General features: G+C 42.6%; 1 protein-coding gene across 1 annotated transcript in view; it reads right to left on the bottom strand.

Moving 5' to 3' along the window:
* CUNH9orf85 (chromosome unknown C9orf85 homolog) overlaps positions 1-23,900 on the bottom strand; it is a 125,369-nt gene that overhangs the window by 7,130 nt on the left and 94,339 nt on the right. The window contains exon 3 of the transcript XR_008424147.1: positions 11,895-11,990. The gene's annotated coding sequence lies outside the window, so the exon portion shown is untranslated. The remainder of the gene's footprint in view (positions 1-11,894; positions 11,991-23,900) is intronic.

The raw sequence follows: 23,900 nt of genomic DNA, 5'->3' as shown, positions 1-23,900 counted from the left end.
CTAAAACTGAATGCTGGAGACATGGGAAACACCCACATCCTTGGGGAGATCGGGGGCCATTGCAGCACTGACTGATTGTCCAGAAGAGTAAACATTCTCCCTCTAAGGCACCAACTCATATTTCTGAAGGTCCTAGAACTAAAGGCACTAGAGGTGGCTGTACTCGCTGGTGGACACATTTCTATCTTGCATTTCATTGATCTTTGCAGACCACCACTGGTAAGTCATGCTGTAACCTCTTTTGGTGGCACCTCAAATCCTAACACTCCAATTAACAGGACAGATCCAGAAAGGCAGCCCCATAATCTATCCTTCCCATAACTTGGTGGTGTGAGTGTATTTTCTACCTTCTCGGGCCCACAGACAGTGAATAAAGTCAAGAGATCTGCCATCAGAAATTATTGTGTAGAAAGGAACTTCCAGATAGAGCCATAGCTAGCAATTTTGGTGCCAGGGCAAGCACAAAATATGCCCTCAAATTAACTTTGGAATTCATGTCTTGGCTCCTATATTGGTGTTATTGATAATACTTACCATCTGGTGGTTTCCTGTTTCAACTAATTCTTGCTAACTAGGTTTTTTTTTTTTAATTTTTTTTTTAATGTTTATTTATTTTTGAGACAGAGAGAGACAGAGCATGAACGGGGGAGGGGCAGAGAGAGAGGGAGACACAGAATCGGAAGCAGGCTCCAGGCTCTGAGCCATCAGCCCAGAGCCCGACGCGGGGCTCGGACTCACGCGAGATCGTGACCTGAGCTGAAGTCGGACGCTTAACCGACTGAGCCACCCAGGCGCCCCTGCTAACTAGGTATTAAGCTCAGTGATCCTACATGCATGTGCTGTTGGATTAATTGCACAATCATTTTTAAAATTGACACACTGCCGGGCGCCTGGGTGGCTCAGTCAGTTGAGCGTCCGACTTGGGCTCAGGTCATGTTCTCGCAGTGTGTGAGTTCGAGCCCCACATCGGGCTCTGTGCTGACAGCTCAGAGCCTGGAGCCTGCTTCAGATTCTGTGTCTCCCTCTCTCTGCCCCTTCTCTGCTCATGCTCTGTCTCTCTCTGTCTCAAAAATAAATAAAAACATTTAAAAAAAATTGACACACTGTAGATTTCAGAGCCCTGGGGCAATAGCATAGTGGCCAGGTAGAGTAACAGCTCTGATTATGCAGAGAGAAGAGACAGCAAGAACTAGTAGTCAGTGACGGTAGGAATGGGAAGCACAGAGGACTCTTTAATTTGATAAATATTTACCGAGCAATTCCTACATGTCAGGTACAGTGGAGGTGATGAGGATACATCAGTGAGTAATTTAGATGTTCACGCAGTTACTTCCAGTATGCGGGAAGAAATCACAAAAATAGGCACTTGTCATATAATATAGTAGGTCTGAAATATTAATAATTACAGGATGATATATGGAGTTCAAAAGGAAGGTACCCACCCCAATGATGGTCACAAAAGGCTGTCAAAGCAAGTATGACTAAGCCAAAATCTGAACGGTGGGGAATCAACCAGAACAGCTGGGAGATTGGAGGTTTCTGTTGCTTGAGATCCAGAGTCCTGAAGAACACAGAATCTCCCCCAGAAAAGCCTAAGGGTAGTGGATGAACAGCTTTTCACTTTAGGAAAGTCAAAGTGGCTTCAGTTTGGAAAATAAGTGGAACTAGAGGCTAGGAGAGCATTTAGGCTTTTGCTGCAAGCCAGGTGAGAGATGATGGTGTGCCTACAATAGGTAAGTGGCAGGGGGCATCTAAGAAGAAGTATTTCTTGCACTTAGTAAGTGCAGGAAGCCTTCCAGGTTCGAGGGATACACCAGTGGACAAGTTCCTGCTTTTAGACAGCTTACCTTGTAGTGGATCTTACGTTGTAGTGGAACAAGCAATAAATAGCCTAATGTCTCATAACTTGATGTCAAGCAAATACCATGGAAATAAAGTTAGATGGGTTAAGGTGATGATATATGCTCTATTTTATTTTATGTTATTTATTTTAATTTTTTTTAACGTTTATTTATTTTTGAGACAGAGAGAGACAGAGCATGAACGGGGGAGGGTCAGAGAGAGGGAGACACAGAATCTGAAACAGGCTCTAGGCTCTGAGCTGTCAGCACAGAGTCCGACGCGGGGCTCGAACTCACAGACCGCGAGATCATGACCTGAGCCGAAGTTCTACCGCTCAACCGACTGAGCCACCCAGGCGCCCCTACATGCTCTGTTTTATACAGGATGGGTAGAGCAAGCCATCTCTAAGCGGAGACCTGAAAGAGATAGAAGGTAAGTCATCTACGACGTGGAAGGTGAGCATTTATAGGCAGCAGGAACCTCAATGTTCTCCTCTGGATATATTAAGCTTGAGATGCTGATTAGACACCCCTATGGAGATGCTCACATGCGGTCAAATATGCAAGTCTGAACTCAAGAGAGAGGTCTGGCTGGAGAGACAGAAATTTGAGGTTCATCAGCAAAAATACGTTATTAAATACCTTTGACCTGGACGAGACCACTTGAGGAATGAGTGTAGGTCTGAACCCTGGGACCCTGGGAAATTTCGTGGTAGAAGAGAAGAGAAAGAATGGCCCAACTTCTGCATTGGAGAAGTCCACTTAATAGAGGCTGGAAGAGATGTTCCAAAAGAGCCCTTCCACAGAATCTGCCACAGTGACGGAGGTGGTCTGTAGAAAAAGACAGTGGGAAGGAAGGCCAAGAGAGAGTCCAGCTTATTGAATTTTCAGTTGCATTCACCTATGAAAATGGCACTAGGCGTTTGGGCATATGGATTTGAAGCTCAAGGGGGAAATAATAGCTGGGGATAGATTCGTGCACCCAGCATCTAGGTCAAAAAATAAGGTCAGTATAAAGAATAAGAAAAGAGAAGATAACTTTTAGAAAGACATTCATCAAATGTGGTTCAGCAAGAAATGAGAAAGCAATGTATAAAGGCTTAAGGCTAGGTTCAGGTTATTGCAGAAAAGGAACACATGTTAGGACTTAGCATATGAAAAGTGGCTAAGCTTCAACCCTGGGGTGAAGTGGAATAAGGTCTATGTTACAAGAAGAGCAGAGTCTCTGAAGCTAAAAAATACCAAGGCTCTAAGTTTCAGTTCTACCATTTACTAATCGCGTGACCCTGAACCGTTTACCCAACTTTCTGAACTTCAATTCCCTTCTTTGTAAAACAAAGTCAATGACATCTACTTTACTGGATCTTACAGAGGATCTGGTACATGATCGATGCTCACTACCTACTCCTTTCTCTCTGCCCTGAAAGTTTTCATCAAGAAGAGCAGGGCAGGATAAGTAGCAATACTAAAAATGGGAGTGTCTGGAGGGGCAGCTGGTGGCTCAGTCGGTTAAGTGTCTGACTTTGGCTCAGGGCATGATCTCACAGTTCCTGCATCGAGTTCTATGCTGTCAGGACTGAGCCTGCTTTAGATCCTGTATTCCCCACCCACCCACTCTCAAAAATGAATGAACATTTAAAAAAATTAAAAACTAAAGATCGCCATTTAATTCCATGATGAGGAGGGATCACGGAAGAAGAAAGGGCCATGGTACAAAGCGAGAAACAGATCCATGAAAGGGGAATGCAAGACAAAACAGCTGTAGAGAAAAGGAGCAGAGCAGTGGCTTGGGAAAACACACTGCTACCGAGGAGTCACATGATCTCTGGCAAGGACTTGATGTCACAGCCTCCATTCCACCATCCAGAAAAGACAGGACTGTTTTATAGTCCCTGAGAGTCTCACAAGCACCCACTGCTGATGGTTCCCAATGGGTGTGGGGGTGGAGGAAAGCAATCCAAGAACTTGGAGAAAAAAAATTATAACTTGATTCCTTTATTTTCACTCATCTGTAACTGAAATTGAGTACTTCCTTCTATTACGAATAAAACAAGCATGTCACGATAGTAATAGAGGTAACTGTGACTTTGTTATCAAAAAAGTAAGATATTTTTATATCATATTTTTGTTTTACAGACAAAAACTTTTGTTATGCAGACTATCTCCAGATATCACTTATGCTCATCAACGCTTAGAAATTAGAGTAGTCATCATATCCAGCACTAATATCTTAATAAAGAAGCACATGTATTATCATTTATTGGGGTATTTCATATTTCAATAGTCCTTTGTAATCCTACATATTTTATTTGAAGCATTTGGAAAGAGTATTCTGAAAAAGGGTCTATTTGTGTTATCTGTTCCTACGTAACAAATCACCACAAAACTTCACGGCTTAAAACAACGATCCTCTGATTATTATTATTATCTCTCATGGTTCTGGGGCTGACAGCTCCACTGAGGAATTCCTGCTTGCGGTCTCATGGAAATACAGAGTAGCTGGGACTGGAATGATCCATTTACGTGTTTAGCACCTAGGCTGGGAGGACCTGAACAGCCAGGGGCTAGGACAGGGCAGAGCTCATTCAGAATCTCTAATTTTTTTTTTTAACTTTTTGAATTTTTGTTTATTTTTTTCATCATGATAAATGTACTCTTTAATTCCCCGCGCCACCCCTGCCCTGAATCTCTTTCAGAGAATTTCCATGTGGTTGAACATGGCAGCTTCAGGGTTGCCCAACTTCTTACAATGGCAGCTCAGAGTGTCGAGAGACAAAGCCAGACAGAAGCTGTACCACCTTTTATTGCTTATCTGCAAAGTCCTGTGGCACTTCACCCTCCTCTATGAGTTGAGGCAGCCACGAAGACCCACGCAGGTTCATGGGGAGAGTCCACAGACTCCACCACTTGGTGGGAAAGAAATAAGCTTTTGGGAAAAAATGAGACCCAAGATATGGTTGAGGCCATTTTTGTAAGATAGTCTACCACAGGACCCATAAATTTCACCAGCCTATCAAATGGGTTCGTTGCACTGGGGGAACAAAAAAAGTGCTAAGAATCCCCTTCTAGAACCTCATCACAACCGAAGTTCACTCACGTTCCATAACTCACCTTAAGATACAAATCATTTCTTCTGGATCTTGTCTGCTGATCACATCTAGTCTACTGTCTGGTTCATTTGTTCATTTTCTGTGTTGATCGTTTCTTTGAAACTATCTCTTCCAATGACCCCCACCTCCAAAACATAACACAAGCGTACACGTGAACACACACACACACACACACACACACACACACACACACACACTCAGACACATACTCTTCTAGATTTCATTTTCTGGGCATAAATCCTCCATCAGAACCCCAATGAGCCTGTTTGAAAGTCATCAGAGGGACAACTGGGTGGCTCAGTCAGTTAAGTGTCTGGCTCTTGATTTCGGCTCAGGTCATGATCTCCCAGTTTGTGAGTTCCAGCCCTGCATCAGGCTCTGTGGCAGAGCCTGCTTGGGATTCTCCCTCTCTCCCTCTCTCTCTCTCTCTCTCTCTCTCTGCCCCTGCCCTGCTTGTGCACGCATACTCTCTCTCAAAATAAATAAAGCTTAAAAAAAGAAAAGAAAAGAAAGTCACCAGAGAATCCTATTCTCTATCTTTCTGGATTATATTTGTCTAAGCAACTGAACGTCCCTGGTGAAAACAGTGTTAACAAACCCTTCGGCCCTTGGCTCTCAAGCCTGGAGCCGGGCCTCAGCGCACCAGAGCCTCCCTGCGGCTGCGCTGCCCTGGACGCCTCTGCCATCTGGTGGCCAACAGTGGTATAACCGCGCCCTGCTAGTCCAGCCAACCAGCCTCCTGCACTCCTTTCTCCTCATCCATCAAGCCAAAATGCCCTAGCTGTAATCTCTAGTTTCCAGTGTCCTGCACCAACGAATGCAGAGGCAAGAGCCTTGCATTACCAAAACACATGTGATCTTTGTGGCTAGTAAATGCGCCAAAACCTGGAACAGTGCCTGTGCAGGTGATGTGACGTCCAATAAATACTTGGGGATGAAAAAGAGAAGAGGAAAGGTAATGCTTGGAGCATAACGAATCAATTGGTCCAGTAGGTTATGTAACTCTGAAGTTCAAAAAACAAGTGAGAATCTTCTACACATTGCTGAAGACCACAGGTGGATTCCATCCTAGCTGCCCAACTGGCCAGCTGTGGGCAAGTTATCTAACTTCTCTGATCCTTGGTGTCCTCATCGACAATGTGATTATAACATTTACCTGGTACAGTTATTCTGGAAAGTAAATGAAATACCTTATTAAAAACACCTAGCCTAGCGACTAGCAGGGAGAAAGTGCCCCGTCACTGCTTTAATTAATGTTTCTATAAAGATGGTTCAAAATGTCAGAATCTTTTTTGTTAAGACTAGGCAAACACTCATGTGCTTCTGGTAAGAAAGCGATGCTAGAAATTTAGAGGGGGGTTAGATATGCAGAAAAACCTGAGAAGTTGGGACTAGGACTTTTTACTCATGGAGAAGCCATTTACAACCTTTTTTTTTTTTTTTTAAATAAAGGCTCTCTCATGAAAAATGGTAATGGGCCACTGTCCCACCTCATGTCCACTAAAGGAAGAACTGGAGGGAATGAGGCCAAATGGTTTGTTAGTAATTATGCTGAAACCAGAAATACCTCAAAGAATTTTATGGATCCTTTTTATGATTCTACTCTCAAAAGAATTATATTTCTCCTTAAATAGAATCAAGTCCCAGCTATAGACTGGCAGAATACGGTCTGAAGTGTCACCTCCAAAGTGGAAGAGGCCTAATGTAATCAACCTGCCACCAAGCAGCTGGCTGATGTCCTTCAGACAGCATACCCTACTGAGGGTGTGATTTCCTTCTCTGACGCTAACATGCTGGAAATTCAGCATTGGCAGTAGCCAGTGGCCAACAGGTTGCCTTGTGAGAGGCAGACCATTCTTTTGGGAAAAGCCAGAGCCTCCATTCCTACCAGTATGGCCAACTCCTTGCTCAAGCAATGGGTGGCCAGGGAGAGATATTGGCTGCTATTCACTGAGTAGGTCATCCTGTCCACCTGGTTATTGAGCATCCCCCTGGAGCAGATGCCCTTGTGCCCACTCCTATAGGTCCACCTTCATGTCTCCAACCTTCCAATCTTGCTAGTTTCATGTCCCTGACTAACTAACCAAGCCATCTGTCCCTGCCTGGAAACCTATGTGTATCCATATCACTGCCCACTTCTCCTCCCCTACAAAGCAAACAACCAAGTGCACCAGTTGTATCTCTGTCCACTGGGAGAATTCCCTTCAGCCTGTCCTTGAAAGTCAATATTGAATGAATATAGTGTGACAACTGTCCATCTTCTTCCTCCTCCAATACACTGATGAACCAGACACAAGAATTTTCCTCTCCTACCACTGGATCATCTAGAAGCTACTGTGAGATCATGTGCATGAATTGAGGAAAAGGCACTAGTGTCACAAAGGTGACACTCTCTAGACCTGCTTGGACGTGACCTTTATGAACCATTTCATCATACGATGGATTGTGGCAGCTCCTGTGACTCAGTGGTCATGATGATGTCCAGCCCATGGTGAGCAACACTATTCTCATCACTATGATCAGTTACTCAGTCTTTACAGAACCTCTTTTCCTATAGTGAGTGGTTCTCTGCTACAGAAGGCATGATTATGTCCAGAACCCTGTAAATCTGTGCTGCAATTCTCCTAGTGGAGGAGGTCAGAGACTAAACACTAGATATACACATAGATACATCTAGCACAGATACATCCTAGCATGACTGGATCTGCTGGATCATTTAGCACAAGTTTGGGGCAGATTGCTATATAACCTTAGCCTACGGTAAAGTCCTCCCTTGTTCTGCTCTCCACTCAAAACTGGTTATGTCCCAAATCCAAAGAGACCCAATAAGCATTAAGCCTCCCTCTTAGTGGCTGAGGGCACAATGTGCTAGAATTTGGTTTTCTACTGAAAGAAGATATCCCAGCAAACCCCAGGCAATTGGACCTCTAATAACTGTCCCAATATGGCAGCCCTCTGAATATTTTTCGTTTTATCTTTCATCCTTTGGAGAACATAACTCTAACTAAAGTATATACAGTATATGCTACTTTCTGTTCACCAGGTCAAATTAATATTATATCAATGCTATAATGGATCAACATGTTATGTTGCAAAATATCAAGAGGGTCAAGGTCCATGGAGATTATTTTGTGTCAGCTATCAGGAGAGTTAATATAACCTTAGTCCAAGCCAGTGAGTACATCACTGTCTGCTCTATGTTGTGAACACCTTGGACATCTGTTACTGACAGAATTGGGGGGAAAAAAGAAACTACATTCCCCATATGGGGAGCAGCCACTTATGGCATACTCCAATAGCCACATATGGAGTAGCAGATCTGTAACAAATAGATGCCACCTATATTACAGCAGCTATCATTGGGGCTACCTTTGTTTAAGTTGATACAGCCGACCTTTATTGCAACCATCCATCTGGTTTTTGCAAAGGTTATGCAACTGAATTGAATAGGAATATAATGGGGAGCCTTTAACATTTTGAGCTCAGACCCTACGCCTATATGGACAGGGCTCATATGAAACTTCCCCAGTGTGGACTTCTACTGGGGGGAAGAATTACAGGAATATGTACTGTATTTACTTGCTGGAGGGTTGCAGAAGCCTACCTTCAGGGACCCACCCCCCCTTTCAGAAGGCTTTGTGTGTCAGAACTACTGAAATATGAAAACCGGAAGAGAAATCATTTATAGTGGAAACTGACATCACTCTTTGGCTCATCAAGTCTTATTTTCTTTCTGGTTATAGTAATCAAGCATTCCCCAGTTGGTGACCCATTTGTCTCAGCCTCGAGAACACCATAGTCTATTAACCATCACTGCAGATCCTTGCAGGTCAAGGCGCTCTGCCTGACACTCCTCTTGCTGGTCATTATAATATCTATGTCTCCCTTGCGCCTGATGCTTACATGCTGCCACTGGTCTCTGTTATTCTGAAATCTTACTGCTCCCATCGACACCAGGAGGATCATTTCTGCAACGGCACCTACTACCGTCAGTCCCAGCCTACAAAGGCAGCCACGACTGACACTTTCAGTGATTCTGGTGCCTCTTGCTAGTGCATTCCTCATCTCCTTTATAAAAGGGGTACCTTCTGAGCCCTCTTTGAGAATCTAGTCAGCAGGCAGCTTCCCCAATCTTATCTAATAAATCTATTCTAGCATGCCCACCTCTCTGAGCATAGGGACCCCGTCCTCCATATGCTTCTACATCATGTTTAAGCTTCACGCAGCCACCCAGAAGGATATTGGAACCAGCTTCGTGTTTCTTTGCCAGGACATTTCATCCTGAGTCATGGGAGAGTGTTCCAGAATCATTTCACTGTCCCTAACGAGCTCTATATTCTGTTCCTCCACCTCCTCATCCACCTCAACACAGTCAAAATCCATTCCTGCACATGCTTCCTTGGTTCTACACAGTACAGACTAGCCATGCCCTGAGATTATTTTGGTGAACATCTATTTCTATCACAGCAGGTATTAAACCTCCCTTCTTGGGTTATGCTGAGACTTGACCCTAGTTATTGGTCTGGAAGCAATGAGGTGGAAGGTGGGGATGAGAGTGTCAGAGAGTGTCAGATCTTGAGAATAAACATCATCTTGCAACACAGCCATCTTAGATAAGGCTTTGCATGGTCTCCAGGGAAGGGAGGCTGTTCTCTCTCCTCTAGCAAGGAGGACCACTGCTTCTGCCAGCTAGGTGGGTTCAGAGGAATACGGGGAGGGCTCCAAGGTTCTCAGACACATCCTTGCAAATTTATTTACCCTGGAACCCTGACTTTAGCATGGGAGACTGGTGGAAGCTGTGCATTCTAGTATTCTTTGCAGACCTGCCACCTTATTATTAAATTGAGAGACTGCTTGTTAGCACAGGCTGCCCTATAGCTACAAGAAACAAGATCTCCACATATGCTGCCAAGCAAGCCTTCTGGCATTTACAGCTTCCCTTGAGTTAATAGTTGGCTGACTTGCATCTCTTCTTTTCCTTCAGGGATTCCAAGGCAGACATCCAGCCAACTCCACCATCTTTAGAATTACCACTGCCCCATACCACTCAAGTTCTGGGCCTCTGACCAACTCAGTGCTTTCCCTTTCGTTTATACCTCATCCCAACGCATACACCAAGAGCCTTAGCAATTGTGACGCTATAGCATTGCAAAGGATTAACACCACCCCACTTACCACTAGCCATGACATCAGTAGGTAAGACATTTCAAGAGGCCCATTACAATGGTCTGCTTTCTAGAGCCAGATCTGGTACCAAATGTCTTCATTCAGATTTTCCCTAAAGCAGAACTTGACACTAGCACTTGGACTGAGGGCAGGTTGTTTATTTGTGAGATGATTCTGGGAAACAGGAGTGGGGGAAAGTGAATCAGGGAAGGAAGAAAAGCCAATATTAAGAGTGCGTTGTCAAGGTCACTCCTAACTTGACCCCTGGTACCTCCTGAAAAGTAGAGTTGTCCATGTGAAGGATGGAGGCCTGGAACATTTATTCCCATTGGTTGAGGGCTGTTCCTGAAGCCGTTAACTTCCCTCACTTCCAGGCTGCACTTGGCAGGGTTACCCTTGGATGTTAATTAAAGTAATAATCTATAGAAATAGTATAACCTCATGAATTCTGAGCCCTGTGGACATAAATCCTTTCTTTAATAGAAAAGACCCTCATAATCACAGGCTGATAATGTTCATACAGTTTTGGGTTTTGTTATAACTGACTCATGGCAACACTACCTATTTACTACATGGATTCATTGAAATAGATTGTTTTAAAGCTCTATTTCAGTTCTTTTCATAAGACTGGAAAGCCCTAGGAAAATAAGCAGTGGAAACTTTAAAGGAATTCTTAACAAGATTAAATATAGATAACCAATTTGACTAAGATTTCAGTAGGTCTATTATGCCGTAAACTTATTGTCTAAAATGTTAATTATCTTGGCACTGACCTTTAGATTTCAAAAGGTTGTTCCTTGTACAAATTTCATGGTGATTAAATGCTATAAAACTCCAACGTGAGAACATAATAGTCATTATAAATAGTCCCTTCAACATCAAACACACACAAACACATACATATGCACAATTACATTTGGTAATACATTTGGAAGAATTTGACTGTTAGGAAATAATCATAAGAGATATTTAAGATTAGTGAGGAATATGTAAAAGTATTCAGAGAAATAAGACCTGAAGAACTTGTGTACGTGCATGACCCTGGACTTCTCTAGGCCAAAAACCAAAGTCCCCATAAGTCTCCTCTTGGGAGATATGAAAGATAATGAGTATCGAATGGGTCAGATCATTGAGGAAACATGAAAAAAAGAAGACTGACTAGCAGGTCTGGTGCAATGCACACAGAATGAGCTTCCCTCGAAGTCATTTCATGCACCTGTCTAGTTCCCTGGTGGTTGTTACTTTATCTACCTCTGCCTTGTAGGAGAAGTTGTGGCTTTGGGCTTTAAAATCACATTCTCAGTCATCACTTCTGGGAGGGTCCTGCCCCTTAGGCCTTATGACCCAACTCCCCTCTCAGCAAGACTCCAGAGTTACTTTCTTTCAATCCAAGCGTCTCAGTGGATTAATAACAAGAACACCTGAAACGCTCAGTTCTGAGCACCGCACTTCTTCGGATTGGAAAGAGCAGCTACTCAGTCCAGTCTGAGAGGGCTCCTCCTTGGGGATACTAAGAGGTAGTAGAATGTAAAGCAAAAAGCATGGATTTAGACATCAGGCACATCTGGATTTGAGTCCCAGCTCACTGAACAACATCGGGGAAATTACTCAGAGTCTCCGCACTTCTCTTATCTATCAAAGGAGGAGGCTAATAATGGCCATCTTTCAGGGACATGTCATAAATAATTTGTGTAGAGTTTCCATACATATTGTGCACTCAATAAATAGCAGCGTGTCATGGTTAAAAAGTGTGGGCTCTTGAGTTCTTGCCACTTACTTGTTGAGTGATCTTGGGCAAATTATTAACTTCTCCATGCCTCAGTTTCGTCATCTGCAACATTCGGATAATGACAATACCTTCTTCGCTGGCTTGCTGTGAAGAGAAAAAACATTACTGCTCTTAGTACACTGACCTCTTCCTATTCATCAAACATGCCAGGCTTATTAGTATCTCAGGAACTTTGTTCCTGCCCTTTCCCCTGCCTGTAATTGGTGTGTGTGTGTGTGTGTGTGTGTGTGTGTGTGTGTGTGTGTGTGTAAGCATTTAGAGCAGTGCCTGGCACCTAGTAAGTGTTCCATAAAATTGAGCTACTGCAATGTCACTATTACTCTTTAATTCTACGGAACTCTGAAAATCCTGAGGTCAGCCTCTCTGGAACTAGTTCCTCTATCTCCCAGAAACTGTTAACCTCTTCCAAAGCAAGGTGCACTTTTGCTTCATATACTAGCCCACTAAGAAAAACACATTCCCGGGGTGCCTGGGTGGCTCAGTCAGTCGGGCATCCAACTCTTGATTTCAGCTGAGGTCATGATTTCATGGTTTGTGAGTTTGAGCCCTGCATCGGGCTCTGCACTGAAGGTGCAGAACCTGCTTGGGATTCTCTCTCCCTTTCTCTCTGCCCTTCAACTTCTCATGCTCTATCTTTCTCTCTCAAAATAATAATAATAATAATAATAATAATAATAATAAACCTAAAAAAATAAAAGAAAAATCTATTTAAAAAAGAAAAAGAAACATTCCCAGGTGTGCCTGGCTGGCTCAGTCAGAAGAGTGTGTGACTCACGGGTTCGAATCACACGTTGGGTATAGAGTTTACTAAAAAAAATAAATACACTTTAAAAAAAAAAAGAAATACATTCCTCCTCAAAAAATTAAAAATAGAATTACCATATGATCCAGTAATCCCACTACTGGGTATTTTGAAAAAAATAAACCAAATTGATAAACCTCTAGCCAGGCTTCTCAAAAAGAAAAGGGAGAGGAGCCAAATAGACAAAATCATGAATGCAAATGGAATTATTACAGCCAATCCCTCAGAAATACAAGCAATTATCAGGGAATACTATGAAAAATTATATGCCAACAAACTGGACAACCTCGAAGAAATGGACAAATTCCTAAGCACCCACACACTCCCAAAACTCAAACAGGAAGAAAGAGAAAATTTGAACAGACCCATAACCAGCGAAGAAATTGAATCAGTTATCAAAAATCTCCCAACAAATAAGAGTCCAGGACCAGATGGCTTCCCTGGGGAATTCTACCAGACATTTAAAGCAGAGATAATACCTATCCTTCTCACGCTGTTCCAAAAAATAGAAAGGGAAGGAAAGCTTCCAGACTCATTCTATGAAACCAGCATTACTTTGGTTCCCAAACTAGACAGAGACCCAGCAAAAAAGAGAACTAGAGGCCAATATCCCTGATGAATATGAATGCAAAAATTCTCAACAAGATACTAGCAAATCGAATTCAACAGCATATAAAAAGAATTATTCACCACGATCCAGTGGGATTCATTCCTGGGCTGCAGGGCTGGTTCAATATTTGCAAATCAATCAGTGTGATATATCACATTAATAAAAGAAAAGATAAGAACCATATGATCCCGTCAATCGATGCAGAAAAAGCATCTGACAAAATTCAGCATCCTTTCTTAATAAAAACCCTCAAGAATGTCGGGATAGAAAGGAACATACTTAAACATCATAAAAGCCGTTTATGAAAAGCCCACAGCTAATATCATCCTCAATGGGGAAAAACTGAGAGCTTTCCCCCTGAGATCAGGAACACAACAGGGATGTCCACTCTCACCGCTGTTGTTTAATATAGTGTTGGAAGTTCTAGCATCAGCAATCAGACAACAAAAGGAAATCAAAGGCATCAAAATTGGCAAAGATGAAGTCAAGCTTTCACTTTTTGCAGATGACATGACATTATACATGGAAAACCCGAAAGACTCCACCAAAATCTGCTAGAACTGATACATGAATTCAGCAAAGTCACAGGATGCAAAATGAATGTACAGGAATCAGTTGCATTCTTATACACTAATAATGAAGCAACAGAAAGACAAAGAAACTGATTTCATTCACAATCTCACCAAGAATCATAAAATACCTAGGAATAAACCTAACCAAAGATGTAAAAGATCTGTATGCTGAAAACTATAGAAACCTTATGAAGGAAATGGAAGAAGATACAAAGAAATGGAAAAACATTCCATACTCATGGATTGGAAGAATAAATATTGTTAAAATGTCAATACTACCCAAAGCTATCTACACATTCAATGCAATCCCAATCAAAATTGCACCAGCATTCTTCTCAAAAGTAGAACAAGCCATCCTAAAATTCATATGGAACCACAAAAGGCCCCGAATAGCCAAAGTAATTTTGAAGAAGAAGACCAAAGTGGGAGGCATCACAATCCCGGACTTTAGCCTCTACTACAAAGCTGTAATCATCAAGACAGCATGGTATTGGCACAAAAACAGACACATAAACCAATGGAATAGAATAAAGACTCCAGAATTGGGCCCACAAATGTATGGCCAACTCATCTTTGACAAAGCAGGAAAGAATATCCAATGGAAAAAGACAGTCTCTTTAACAAATGGTGCTGGGATAACTAGACAGCAACATGCAGAAGAATGAAACTAAACCGCTTTCTTACACCATTCACAAAAAATAAACTCAAAATTACTGAAAACCCATCAAAACCCTAGAAGAGAAAGCAGGAAAAAACCTCTCTGACCTCAGCTGCAGCAATTTCTTACTTGACACATTTCCAAAGGCAAGGGAATTAAAACCAAAAATGAACTATTGGGACCTCATCAAGATAAAAAGCTTCTGCACTGCAAAGGAAACAATCAACAAAACTAAAAGGCAACCGATGGAATGGGAAAAGATATTTCCAAATGACATATCAGATAAAGGGTTAGTATCCAAAATCTATAAAGAACTCACCAAACTCCACACCCAAAAAATCAAATAATCCAGTGAAGAAATGGGCAGAAGACATGAATAGACACTTCTCTAAAGAAGACATCCAGATGGCCAACAGGCACATGAAAAGATGCTCAATGTCTCTCCTCATCAGGGAAACAGAAATCAAAACCACACTGAGATATCACCTCACACCAGTCAGAGTGGCTAAAATGAACAGATTGGGAGACTATAGATGCTGGCGAGGATGTGGAAAAACGGGAACCCTCTTGCACTGTTGGTGGGAATGCAAACTGGTGCAGCCACTCTGGAAAACAGTGTGGAGGTTCCTCAAAAAATTAAAAATAGATCTACCCTATGACCCAGCAATAGCACTGCTAGGAATTTATCCAAGGGATACAGGAGTGCTGATGCATAGGGGCACTTGTACCCCAATGTTTATAGCAGCACTTTCAATAATAGCCAAATGATGGAAAGAGCCTAAATGTCCATCAACTGATGAATGGATAAAGAAGATGTGGTTTATATACACAATGGAATACTACTTGGCAATGAGAAAGAATGAAATCTGGCCACTTGTAGCAATGTGGATGGAACTGGAGAGTGTTATGCTAAATAAAATAAGTCAGGTAGAGAAAGACAGATACCATATGTTTACACTCATATGTGGATCCTGAGAAACTCAACAGAAGACCAAGGGGGAGGAGAAGGGGGAAAGAAAAAAGTTACAGAGAGGGAAGGAGGCAAACCATAAGAGACTCTTAAATACTAAGAATAAAGTGAGGGTTGATGGGGGTTGGGGGGGGAGGGGGAAGTGGTTGATGGGCATTGAGGAGGGCACCTGTTGGGATGAGCACTGGGTGTTGTATGGAAACCAATTTGATAATTAATTTCATTTAGAAAATTTTAAAAATAAAAATTAATTAACTTAAAAAAAACAAATGAAACACTAATTTGAAAAGATGTATGCACGCCTAAGTTTATTGCAACATTATTTACAATAACCAAAGTGCCCATCAATCGATGAATGGATAAAGAAGATGTGATACACACACACACACACACACACACACACACACACACAATGGAATATTAGTCATAATAAAGAATGGAATCATACCATTTGCAACAACATGGATGGATCTGGTATAATGCTAGGTGAAATAAATCAAAGGAAAACAAATACCATATGATTTCACTCATATGTGGAATTTAAAAACAAAATAAAGTGGGGCACCTGGATGGCTCAGCCGGTTGAGCCTCCCGCTTCGGCTCAGGTCATGATCTCACAATCTGGGAGTTCAAGCCCTGCGTCAGGCTCTGTGCTGACAGCTCAGAGCCTGGAGCCTGCTTCGGATTCCGTGTTTCCCTCTCTCTCTGCTCCTTTCCCGCTTGTGCTCTGTCTCTGTCTGTCTCTCTCAAAAATAAATAAACATTAAAAAAATTTTTAAAAAAACAAAAAAAAAAAGAAAGAAAGGGAAAGAAAAGGGAAACAAAAAACCAGACGCTTAAATACAGAGGACAAACTGGTGCTTCTCAGAGGGGAGGTGGGTGGGGGGATGGGTGATTAGGTGATGGGGGTTAAAGAGCACATTTATCCTGATGAGCATTGAGTAATATACAGAATTGTTGAATCGCTATGTTGTATACCTGAAACTAATATAACGCTGTGTGTTAACTCTTCTGGAATTAAACATTTTTTTAAAAGAAAGAAAGATATACATCCCTCTATGACATTCATTCCCAATTCCTCTGTCATGTACCCAGAATGTGCACAAAGAAACACCACATCACACCCCTATTCTCATCCTGGCCATTGTTTCTACTTTGTGCTCAGCTGCGGCTGGAACATGACGCTGGACTTGGGAGTTTGAAGATTCAGGTTTCAGGCTCTGCGTAGTGTTTTGGTCAGTGACCTCTGGATCCAACCTATAACTTTTTAGTGTTTTTCCTTCTTTGTTTTCAAGTACCAATTACCTGGAGATCTCTTGAGACGATTAAATGAGATAAGTAATATAATATAATTTGTGTATATGTAAATAATATGGGGTCACTCACCTGCTTAGTGGCTCCCCTTTGTCTTTAGAACAAAATTTAAACTCCTTAGCATGGGCTTTGCCTTCAGATCTCACCCCCACACCTCCCTTCCCCTCCCTCTGCTCCATGTACACTGGCCTCTTTCTATTCGTGAAACACCACGTTTACTCGTAGCTCTGCAACTTTGCCCTGTTTTCCCCTGCTTGTAGCGTTCTTCCTCCAGACCTTCCCAGACTGTGTACTCTGTTGTGTGCGTCTGTCAAATATCCCTCTTGGAGGCTCACACGGCCGGCCTAGTCTGGGTTCCCTGCCCCCAATTGCTACCACATCACTCTCTGTTATTTTCCTCATGGTACTTATCATCATCTGAAATTATCTTGCTTTATTCACTTAACAGTTTTCTCTGACAGCAGGGGCCATGTCTGTTTGGTTGACAGCTCTCCCCACCCAGCGTCTACAGACGGCACCTGGCCTAAGAGAGATGCTCCTTAAATATTTCTGCATGAATACATATCGACATGCTCCACAAAGGTGTAGGGATGCAGGTGTCCTGGGGGAGGTACTGCAGTGACTGGCCATGGCCAAGAGAGCAGAGGAGCTCCACACATCCCAGAGTCCTTCTTTCTTAGGGACATTCTGAAGGAAGTATCACTTTAGACCACACCATGTGGCACGGTGTGGGGAAGTCCTTTTGTGAAGAGGAGGGCTGTGAGCCCCCAGACAAAGGAGAGAGAGCGTCACAGCACCCATAAGAAGGCAACCATCACTGAGAGGGAAGCCAGACCCAGGAGACACCACGTGGAAGATGTCAAATACGGAGTCAAAGAAGAAGGAGCAAAAGGGCCTCGTGAACTGGATTTGGAGCCGAAGCGGCAACATGCCAGCGGGGCTGCTGTGGGGAATGGTCTGTCCCAGCAAAACAGGACCTTGTATGCAACTGTTAGGGCATTGTGATCATAAAAAGCAGATTGACTTTGGGTCTGCTCTAGCTCTGTTTCTCAATTATGTGTCCTTACCAAAAGATCCGCTCTCACTTGGGCCTCCCTCCTGACTCTCCATGTTATCCCTACAGACTGTGGGAATTGGATCTTGCCACTGTAAATGGAGCATCAGAGAGAAAGTAGCTCGGTTGTTGCAAAAGTACTCTAAAAAGGCAACAAAGTAGGAAATATCCAGCAGAATGTAGAACCCAGTCTCCTAGATGGCGTAAAACTCACTGTGCTTACCTTCAACTTCTGGGCCACTCACAATCTGGGTTTGGCTCCCACTCTTACAGTACCTGTGAGCCAGAAGCTTGATCCAGAGTCAATTCTACTTGTGGTTTGTGGCTGCTGGTCCCTCTACCAGTTTTCCTAGCCTCGGGGCCTTTTCCCTTCCTTCTTTTTACCTGAAACAGACTCTTCCCCAAGCTTCCCATGGCTTCTACTTATCCATGGCTTGCTCACATGTTATCTCCTCAAAGAGACTGTCCTACTAGAAAATAATTTCCTTGATGGGGTGCCTGGGTTAAGCATCCGACTCTTGATTTCAACTCAGGTCATGATCTCACGGTTCCTGAGTTCAAGCCCTGCATCAGGCTCTGTGCTGATAGCCCGGAGCCTACTTGGGATTCTCTCTCTCTCTCAAAATAAACAAATAAACATTTTTTTAAAGAAGAAGGAAAAAAGAACGAAAGTAACTTCCCTGAGAGCAGGGATCTTGTCTGTCTTATTCACCCCCTATATCCTCTCGCTCCTAGAAAGTTACCTGCCCCATATGAGGGGCTCAATAAATATCAGTTTGCTCATGGAGTGGCATATGAGTTCAGGTTTTTTGCTACTATGTTTAGATTCACAATTCTGCCCTACCAAAGTCTCTACTACTTATATATTTTGTCAGTGATCAATTTAGCTTCAAGTTGACTTTGGAGTCAGCCAGATCTGGATTTTAATCTTTACTTTGACACTTCTAGCTATATGCTCTTGGGCAAATTATTTAACCCCTCTAATGCCTCTATTATTTTACAGATACCGACACTTTTCTCATCGGCTAATTTAAGAATTAAATAATGTATGTAAAAGGCTTAGCACAAGGCTTAGCACATGCTAAGAACTCAATCAGTGTAACCCATTAATATTATAGATTAATGTTATTATTGTTATTTGTGCTATTTTTACCATGTATGCCCTTTGGGAACAGTGTGACTTAGCAAACCTGCCCGCTGGTGGCCCTGCCTGATCAAGTGCATAGTCTATACTCTACAGTTCACTCCCAACGTGTTTATTGAACAGTCAAAATAACAGGAATAAGTAAGACCCGGAGAGGCCACAGATGCACAAGGGAGGGCATTTCACATTGAAAAGGACTGCATGGAGGAAGACAGGTGGGACATTCTAGGAACAGAAACTAGTTCTACATAACTAGACTATGGGTTACATTCATCCATTTATTCACTTGGAAACCATTTTCCAATCACCTGTTGTTAACCAGGCACTGTGCTAAATGCTGGCGGATAAAAAGGATCAGAATGTCTTCCCTGCCCTCCAGTCTAGAGAGGGGACTCAGTCGCTAACTGACACACAGTGAGAGGTGTTGCTGTAGCAAAAGCTACGCGAGTACAGAGGAAAGGAAACAACACTTTTCTGCGTGAGGAAGAGAGGGAAAAGCTGAGAACGGAAAGGGACCCGTGGCAGAGGCACCGCGGACCAGCTGAGAGGGCTGTTTAAGCACAAGCACCGAAGGTAAAGGAGTGATAGGAACGCCAGAACTGGAAAAGTACATGGAACAGTAAATACTCAAATTAAAATTCTTGAGAGCTTGGACTTCTATGAAGAGAAGAGCAATATCCATTAATCAAATCAATCCAGAGCCTCCAAAACTGACCATGGTAGAAGTCTCTGTGCGGGAAGGGACAGATGGGCTTGGAAACCCTGACTTTGTCCCCCTTTCCCCTGGAGAGGGATCCTTTTCCATGGCTGCTGTGACCACAGGGCCTCCAGAGGGCGCTGTTCTCCCTCAGTTCTTAGGCGCAGTAGTGGGTCTCCACAGGAGCCAGCGTCAGAATGCCCCGGGAGGCTGGACACATCCCTGGGCCCCACCCTGAATTCGGATTCAGTTTGTCTGGGTGGGATCTAAGAATGTGCATTACTGATGATTTCCCAGGTGGAGGCTAATGTTGCTGGTACAGACCAACTTTGAGAACCACTGTGCACAAAGCATCCGAGACCCTTCTTTGTATGATCAGAAGTACAGAGAAAACAAAGCCGGAACATTGCAAGGAGGCCTTGCTTAAGGCTCTGGAGGAAAACAATCAAACAACAACAACAACAACAACAACAACAACAACAACAACAAATCACAGAGCTCCTCCCAGCCATATATGTGGCTTATACTTTGTAGCTCTGAGTTTTGAGAACCCTCTGAGTTCTAGCTTTCTGGCTGAGAGTGGCCTCTCTTCCCCAGCTCCTTCCTTTAGGGCAGATGAACATCCCCTATAGAGAGAGTAACAAGTTTTATCCTCCCCCGGCCTTAGTAGGAATAAGACCAATGAGCAATAACACAGATTACAACACAAGATTACAACACAGATTACAACACATTGATCTGATTAACTGAAATACATATGAAATAGAAAATCTTTATTTCCTTAATAACAGTGGCTTATTTATTGTAGAGCTCCTTCCAATTTCTAGAACAAAGCTTTGTCCCTGGTATGTGCCTAACAAATGTCTGAAGTTAATGGAATTATGGCTCACAACATCTCTTCGTGCACAGAAATACAGTCTACTTTGCTAGTCTTACTCGTTTGTTCTTACCCAGCTATATTTAGCCCAAGAACTTTGAATCATTTATTATTTTTATCATTTATTGCAACAGCTTTCCAGATAGCACACAGGCTCAATAAATACAGGTGTATTCCTCTTTATCTCTGTACTATGTCTTTCTTGGATCATTATCTTAGAGATCTGTGCTTAATTACTAGTCTTGTATTTATTTGTGTCATGGCTTGTCATGACTTTGGGTTGTTTTTGAAGAAAAATATGCATCACATTTTTTTTTCCTTACAGATAATCAATCCCTAGCTACTCTTTGATGTCCTCTATGATCCTCTTGGGAACTAAAATTAACCGCCCCCAATTATGTTTCCCTTTTTATCTGTTCATTTGCAGTTGTGTGCCTCTTGCAGATAAAGGGCTGGTAAAGCTCTCTCATGTTTTCTTCCACAGAAATATTTCCAAAGACTTAGGGGGTCTTTAAAACATAGACTAGGGGCACCTTGGTGGCTCAGTCGGTTGAGTGTCTGACTCTTGATTGTGGCTCATGTCATGATTTCCATGCTGAGTGTGGAGCCTGCTTAAGATTCTCTCTCTCTCTCTCTCTCTCTCTCTCTCTCGCTCTCGCTCTCTCTCTCTCTCTCAAACAACAAGAACAACAACAAAAACACAGACTACATCAAGAGTGGGGGCAATGAGAAGTCACAAGAAAGATGATCATAGCATCTAGACTCCCATTAAAGCATCTCTTTGGACATCACTGGGTTCCAAATGGAGGACAGGATAGAGAATGGAATGGACAAAAGAGTAATAGAAAGGGTGCAGAACAGGCTCCACCAGGGGCAGCCACAGACCTACCAGTCTTCTTCCCTCCCCTGCCCTGTCAGGCCTCAGGCAAAAGCCTTGCAGTAGACTTTAAAAGAATGTGCCAGGGAGAAAGAGGAGTCAAAGCAAGTCTGAAGAGAAAGAACAAAAGGGAGTTATAAAGAGTGTGAGAGCCAGAGCAAATGAGAGAGAGGAAGATGGAGAGACCAAGAGAGAAAGACAGAGACAGAGAGACAGAGAGAGACAGAGATGCAAAGCGACTCTTCCAGAAGGATAAATCACTCTTCCCACCAAGCTACACACACACTCCCAAAACACCTCACAGGTCCCCCAACCTGGAAGTACAAGCCTCAACAGGCTGAGTCACCACCCTAGCCCTAAATAAACTGCTTGACCTGGTTCTGAAAGGGATTACTTTTTGCCTTAGTCACTGTGGATTATTCCTTTGTACTTGCAGTGGCCACCTGTCTTATCTACCCAAGGTGACTAATGGATTAAAGTCATTTTCCTGACATCAACTTCATGCAACCATGTTTGTTTTTAAAAGACCAATCAGAGGCTGAATAAAACAGAATATGGCCTCAGGATTCTCATCCAGATGCCAACAAACTGGAACTAGACCAGGTTAGGAAACAAAACCAAAACAAGAAAACAAACAACAACAACAACAAAAAATCACAGTAAATTAAAATGTGGCAGCTGTTTGCCAACTCTCAGCCAAAAAGTAATCTTTCCTGAAAGAATGGCCTCCTGGAGAGCAAGTGTTACACTTGCATATCTTTGTGGAATGGCGGGATTTAAGAGCATTTGGACTGATGGTTCATGGCTGAAGACAACTGGTTTACCACATTTGATCCCCATTAATGGCCCAGTGAGGGAAATGGATTCCATTTTATACACGAGGAAACCGAGGTTCAGATACACCAATGATCACACAGTAACAACCAGGAAGTAGAACACAGTCCTCCTAACTAGGGCTCTAGGGCTCTAATAAGTATGTATGGGACCTCAAAACTCAAGACAAAGAAATATGTCCTTACTATAGTAGTCAACACTATTAAAAGTCCCCCAGGGGCGCCTGGGTGGCTCAGTTGGTTGAGCGACCGACTTCAGCTCAGGTCATGATCTCCTGGTTTGTGAGTTCAAGCCCCACATTGGACTCTGTGCTTATGGCACAAAGCCTGCTTGGGATTCTGTCTCCCTCTCTCTGACCCTCCCTGACTTGCTCTCTCTCTCTCTGTCTCTCAAAAATAAATTAAAATAAATTTAAAAAAAAAAGAATTAGGTGCTTAGTTCAAAACAGTAGCAGTAAAAGCAAGTCTTTTTTTATCCCTTTTCTCTTAATCTCCCTTCACAGAATGTGCTGTTTGTTAAGAATCAAGGACAGCTAGGGGCGCCTGAATGGCTCAGTCAGTTAAGCGTCCGACTTTTGCTCAGGTCATGATCTCGCGGTCTGTGAGTTCGAGCCCCGCGTCGGGCTCTGTGCTGACAGCTCAGAGCCTGGAGCCTGTTTCAGATTCTGTGTCTCCCTCTCTCTGACCCTCCCCCGTTCATGCTCTGTCTCTCTCTGTCTCAAAAATAAATAAATGTTAAAAAAATTAAAAAAAAAAAAACTAAACAGGGTGCTATGAAAAAAGAATAAAAATTTTAAAAAGTTCTGGAAAAATCAGAGTTCTTAAAAAATTCAGTAGAAAGGCTGGACTACAAAAATTAAGCAAATCTCCCAGATAGTAGAACTATAAAAGAAAAAGATATGGAAATAAGGGAGAAAAGACAATAAACTGAGAGAAGAAATCATAGATACCTATCAGGTAACTCATAGCAGTTCCAGAAAAAGTGGACAGATAAAATGGAAGGAATAAAATTATCAAAGAACTGAGATTAAAGAAAAAAGTCCAGACTAGAAGAACATAGTCTTCAGGGTGAAACTGCTCACCAATTGCCTGATTTAAATAAATGAAAAAGACTCCCAGCATACAATCATAAAATTTTGGAGAAACAACATAAATTAAGGATTCTCACCACTTTCAGAGAGGAAAAACAGTCACAGACAATGTCCCCATTAAATGTCAAAAGGACATTTAATTCTCAAGGGCAATACTGAAAGGTGTTAGGACGTTTATTTACAATGTTCAAGGAGGCATGCCTGCCAAACTCTATATCAAATTACAAATCTTGTATGAAGGTAAAACAAAGACATTTATAGATATGCAAAGGCTCCAAAACTATATCTGACATGCCCCTCTTTAAGATGCCACTGTAAAGCGGGCTTCACAAAATAAAGGAGTTACAACAACAACAAAAACAACACAGGGAGCAGCATGGGATACACAAAAGATGGACCCTACAAAAGGAAACGAAATCACAGAATGAGTGCCAGGCTGGAGACGCTCAACCACAACCATATACTCCCTACAACTTTTCCTCCTTAAAAAAACAA

The sequence above is a fragment of the Panthera pardus genome, unplaced genomic scaffold, assembly GCF_024362965.1.
Source record: "Panthera pardus isolate Hobbes unplaced genomic scaffold, ASM2436296v1 HiC_scaffold_20, whole genome shotgun sequence".
Taxonomy (NCBI): Eukaryota; Metazoa; Chordata; class Mammalia; order Carnivora; family Felidae; genus Panthera; species Panthera pardus.
This window is presented reverse-complemented; position numbering and strand designations above follow the sequence as displayed.